Below are 6698 nucleotides of genomic sequence, written 5' to 3'. Positions count from 1 at the left end.
CAATCAACACATAAGGATACAATCAACACATAAGGATACAATCAACACATAAGGATACAATCAACACATAAGGATACAATCAACACATAAGGATACAATCAACACATAAGGATACAATCAACACATAAGGATACAATCAACACATAAGGATACAATCAACACATAAGGATACAATCAACACATAAGGATACAATCAACACATAAGGATACAATCAACACATAAGGATACAATCAACACATAAGGATACAATCAACACATAAGGATACAATCAACACATAAGGATACAATCAACACATAAGGATACAATCAACACATAAGGATACAATCAACACATAAGGATACAATCAACACATAAGGATACAATCAACACATAAGGATACAATCAACACATAAGGATACAATCAACACATAAGGATACAATCAACACATAAGGATACAATCAACACATAAGGATACAATCAACACATAAGGATACAATCAACACATAAGGATACAATCAACACATAAGGATACAATCAACACATAAGGATACAATCAACACATAAGGATACAATCAACACATAAGGATACAATCAACACATAAGGATACAATCAACACATAAGGATACAATCAACACATAAGGATACAATCAACACATAAGGATACAATCAACACATAAGGATACAATCAACACATAAGGATACAATCAACACATAAGGATACAATCAACACATAAGGATACAATCAACACATAAGGATACAATCAACACATAAGGATACAATCAACACATAAGGATACAATCAACACATAAGGATACAATCAACACATAAGGATACAATCAACACATAAGGATACAATCAACACATAAGGATACAATCAACACATAAGGATACAATCAACACATAAGGATACAATCAACACATAAGGATACAATCAACACATAAGGATACAATCAACACATAAGGATACAATCAACACATAAGGATACAATCAACACATAAGGATACAATCAACACATAAGGATACAATCAACACATAAGGATACAATCAACACATAAGGATACAATCAACACATAAGGATACAATCAACACAAAAGGATACAATTAACACACAATGATACAATCAACATATAAGGATACAATCAACACATAAGGATACAATCAACATATTAGGATACAATCAACACATAAGGATACAATTAACATATAAGGATACAATCAACATAAAAGGATACAATCAACACAAAATGATACAATCAACACAAAAGGATACAATCAACACATAAGGATACAATCAACACAAAAGGATACAATCAATACATAAGGATACAATCAACACAAAAGAATACAATCAACACATAAGGATACAATCAACATATAAGAATACAATCAACACATAAGGATACAATCAACATATAAGAATACAATCAACACATAAGGATACAATCAACATACAAGGATACAATCAACACATAAGGATACAATCAACAAATAAGGATATAATGACCACAAAGGGATAAATCAACACACAAGGATACCGTAAACACACAATGATAACGTAAACACACAATGATACCGTAAACACACAATGATACCGTAAACACACAATGATACCGTAAACACACAATGATACCGTAAACACACAATGATACCGTAAACACACAATGATACCGTAAACACACAATGATACCGTAAACACACAATGATACCGTAAACACACAAGGATACCGTAAACACACAAGGATACAATCAACACACAAGGATACAATCAACACATGAGGATATAATCAACACATAAGGATACAATCAACACAAAAGGATACAATAAACACAAAAGGATACAATTAACACATAAGGATACAATCAACACAAAAGGATACAATCAACACATAAGGATACAATCAACATATAAGGATACAATCAACACAAAAGGATACAATCAACACATAAAGATACAATCAACATATAAGGATACAATCAACACATAAGGATACAATCAACACATAAGGATACAATCAACACATAAGGATACAATCAACACATAAGGATACAATCAACACATAAGGATACAATCAACACATAAGGATACAATCAACACATAAGGATACAATCAACACATAAGGATACAATCAACACATAAGGATACAATCAACACATAAGGATACAATCAACACATAAGGATACAATCAACACATAAGGATACAATCAACAAATAAGGATACAATCAACACATAAGGATACAATCAACACATAATGATAGAATCAACACAAAAGGATACAATCAACACATAAGGATACCGTCAACACACAATGATATCGTTATCACACAAGGACACCGTTAAAACAAAAGGATACAATCAACACATAAGGTTACTGTAAACACACAATGATACCGTAAACATACAAGGATACAATCAACACACAAGGATACAATCAACACATAAGTATACCGTCAACACACAATGATATCGTTATCACACAAGGACACCGTTAAAACAAAAGGATACAATCAATACAAAAGGATACTGTTAACACAAAAGGATACAATAAACACATAAGGATACAATTAACACATAAGGATACAATTAACACATAAGGATACAATCAATACAAAAGGATACAATCAAAGCGTAAGGATACAATCAACACATAAGTATACCGTCAACACACAAGGATACCATCAACACATAAGGTTACTGTAAACACACAAGGATACCTTGAACACACAAAGATACCGTCAACACACAAGGATACCATCAACACAAAAGGATACAATCAACACAAAAGGATACAATCAACACATAAGGTTACTGTAAACACACAATGATACCGTAAACACACAAGGATACCATAAACACACAAGATTACCATCAACACATAAGGATACCATCAACACGAAAGGATAGAATCAATACAAAAGGATACTGTTAACACAAAAGGATACCGTAAACACACAATGATACCGTCAACACAAAAGGATACCGTAAACACACAAGGATACCGTAAACACACAAAGATACCGTCAACACACAAGAATACCATCAACACTAAAGGATACAATCAACACGTAAGGATACAATCAACACATAAGGATACCATCAACATATAAGGATACAATCAACATGTAAGGATACAATCAACACATAAGGATACAATCAACACATAAGGATACCGTAAACACACAAGGATAGCATCAACACACAAAGATACCATCAACACATAAGGATACCATGAACACGAAAGGATACAATCAACACAAAAGGATACTGTTAACACATAAGGATACAATCAACACAAAAGGCTACCGTAAACACACAAGAATACCGTAAACACATAGGGTTACCGTAAACACACAATGATACGTAAACACATAAAGTTTCCGTAAACACACAATGATACCGTAAACACACAAGGATTCCATCAACACAAAAGGATACAATCAACACAAAAGGATACAATCAACACATAAGGACACCGTTAACACACAAGGACACCGTTTAAAAAATAAATATCGTCAACACATAAGGATATCGTCAACACAAAAGGATATCGTCAACGCAAAAAAAAATCATCAAGACGAAAGGATATCGTCAACACATAAGGACATCGTAAACACAAAAGGATATCGTAAACACATAATGATATCCTCAAAACGCAAGGACATCGTCTTACACAAGGACATCGTCAACACACTATGATATTACAAATACGAACATTATAAAGACACAAGGACATCATCAACACACAAGAATATCGTCAACACCAAAGGTAACGTCAACACAAAAGGATAACGTCAACATATAGAGAATTCTTCAACCCAAAAGGACATCGTCAGTACACATGGTCATCGTAAAACATAAAATGATACCGTAAACACACAAGGGTATCGTTAACACACACAACGATATCGAAAAAACACAACGATATCGTCAACCCACAAGGATATCGTCAACAAACAAGGATATCGTCAACCAACAATGATATCGTCAGCAAACAAGGATATCGTCAACACACAAGGATATCGTCAACCCACAATAATATCGTCAACAAACAATGATATCGTCATCACACAAGGGTATCGTTAAAATATAACGATATCGTCAACATGAAAGAATATCGTCAACACACAACGATATTGTCAACATGCAATGATATAGTCAACATGCAAGAATATTTTCAATACACAAGTATATCGTTAACAAACAAAGTTATTGTCAACGTGCAAGATTGTCATTAACACAAAATGCTATCGTGAACATGCAGGAATATCGTCAACAAACAAAGCTATCGTCAACACACAAGAATATCGTCAACACACAAGGGTATCGTCAACACACAAGAATATCGTCAACACACAAGAGTATCGTCAACACACAAGAATATCGTCAACACACAAGAATATCGTCAACACACAAGTGTCTCGTCAACACACAAGGGTATCGTCATCACACAAGGATGTCATCAGGACACTAGAACGTTGTTAACGAACACGAACATCGTGCAACACGTTAGGACATCGACATTGGACAATGATATAGCCGAAAATTATTAGAAGAGCACTCTCAGCGCACAAAGAAGAAGCAAACATCACATCATACACAATGATAAAATATACCAAAATATCACGTAGAACGAAACACAATATGATGCTTCAACGTCAACATGACGTGTTGCTGTAAAATCTGAAACTTTCTTTAATTTACAACTGTGATATATATATAAAAAAAACTCACAATCAGAAGAGCATGGTATGTTTTTTTACCGAAGAATATAAAATACCAGTCGTTGAATTAAAGCTGTCTTTATTCACATATAATTGCATCGCACCCATACATAGTGCAATATGTCATTCCATTCGATTGTAGATTTGTTTTTTCATAGAAATCAATCACATCGTCAAACGGAAATTTAATTAACCGAGTGATATCACAATTACAACTCAATCAGCATACCTGTAATATACACAATTAATCATGCATCATCATGTTTTATTGAAATTCTATTACATCGATAAAATCAAAAGCGGAAAAATACATGTATTGAAAAACCACGTTACCAGAATTTCAAACAATATAAAAAAAGTTAATTAATATCAGTTCTATTGTGTTGCCGTAAAACCTGCACGCCATAGCTATATCATTACCGATCTTACATGTCAACATAACGTATATTTGTGTGACCACAGACATGTATAAATAATATGTATCAGCGTTTCATTTCATTATCTATCTGTTTACAGTACTGGGTATATCTCAGGTCACGATGGCGACATTCAGAACACTTTAATGCCAATTTAATTGCTTTCGTTAGTCGTATGAATCAAAAGCATCCACGTGTTACTAGTTACTCAGCTCATAATCATTTAATGATGATTTGTGAGTTTTGTTTTGGAAGAGTATTGGAAATCTGAACAAATGTTACAGCTATCGACATATGTAGTGGTCACAACGATGTGGTATAACATGTACTTATAAACCCTTTGTCAGGAGCATATCATGTCATATTCACCAGCATAGAAGTCCATAGTTATAAAATGTTGCAATAAGCTAATGACGGCGGTATGTGATAGTTCAGAAAGCTGTTTATGGTATTTGAGGACCATTAACAGGATGTAGTCATAACTTGCAACACGGCAGTAGGTTTACAGTATACATTTTGTATCCAAAGTGACACAGACGTTTAAATGAAAGATGAGCAACTAGAAATTTACAAACGTAAAGATAAAAGACAAACATCTGCTTGAATATTAAAAGTGGCTATGGTGACTCATATTTTATTAAAATGATCAACAGCTTTCACATAGTTTAAAATTGTAGAGACAGAAATGGTTTCGAAAAGAGATTCAAAACAAGTAACGTTATCAATGAAATTTGTTCGAACTGGCTGAATGTCAACGCAATCTAATAACAAGTGTTTTACTGTTAATGGTTCGTGACATGGTATGCATTGAGGCTCGTCTGCACGTTTCAATAAAAAAACAATGGGTAATGTATGAATGACCCTTCCAGGAACGGGCAAAGACAAACTCGTATCCTTTCTCTGTAGCTAGGAAACAATAGCAAAGGAAACCTAGAGAAACTCGCATCTACTCATGAACGCTCCACATTAATCGACCCGAACGGTTATGATATCCTGGAACAGGGACAGGTGTTAAGACAGTAAGGACAGTGACGTACAGTAGTTGTCCACACGATCAAGATAAGAACGGTAATATAATATGACTAGTCGTCCTTTTAAAATAAAACGAGGTCACTGCCTTGCGTTCACACACAATTTTTTTTTTGTGTTTTCGTTTGTGTCTGTCTGGAAAACACTGGTTAGCCTATCATCAGAGTAAGGTGACCAAGTGTGGTGTTATTTTGGTGTGTTCATGATCTGATACTTTAGGGCACTCGCCAAACGCACTGTACACATACATTGTATAAAGACTTAGCCATCCCCTGTGTAACAATTGTGCAACAATAGATTTGCCATTTACTAAATATTTTTATTTATTTATTGAGTTCTAAACGAACCTTAAAGCCAATAAAAGGTAGAAAAACATGCAAAGGGAAATTATATCAGCTCCCGCAGCCCCTAGCCTTCCGCACTAAGGACATCCCCTCCAGTTGTATAAATTTGAATCTCGACCACCTGGGAATACTCCTAAATACATGTGGTTCATATTCTTTTCTTAGTTCATGAGAAGAATGCGTTTGCATGCAATATGGCCAAAT

The sequence above is a fragment of the Mizuhopecten yessoensis genome, unplaced genomic scaffold, assembly GCF_002113885.1.
Source record: "Mizuhopecten yessoensis strain PY_sf001 unplaced genomic scaffold, ASM211388v2 scaffold9409, whole genome shotgun sequence".
NCBI classification, from domain to species: domain Eukaryota; kingdom Metazoa; phylum Mollusca; class Bivalvia; order Pectinida; family Pectinidae; genus Mizuhopecten; species Mizuhopecten yessoensis.
This window is presented reverse-complemented; position numbering follows the sequence as displayed.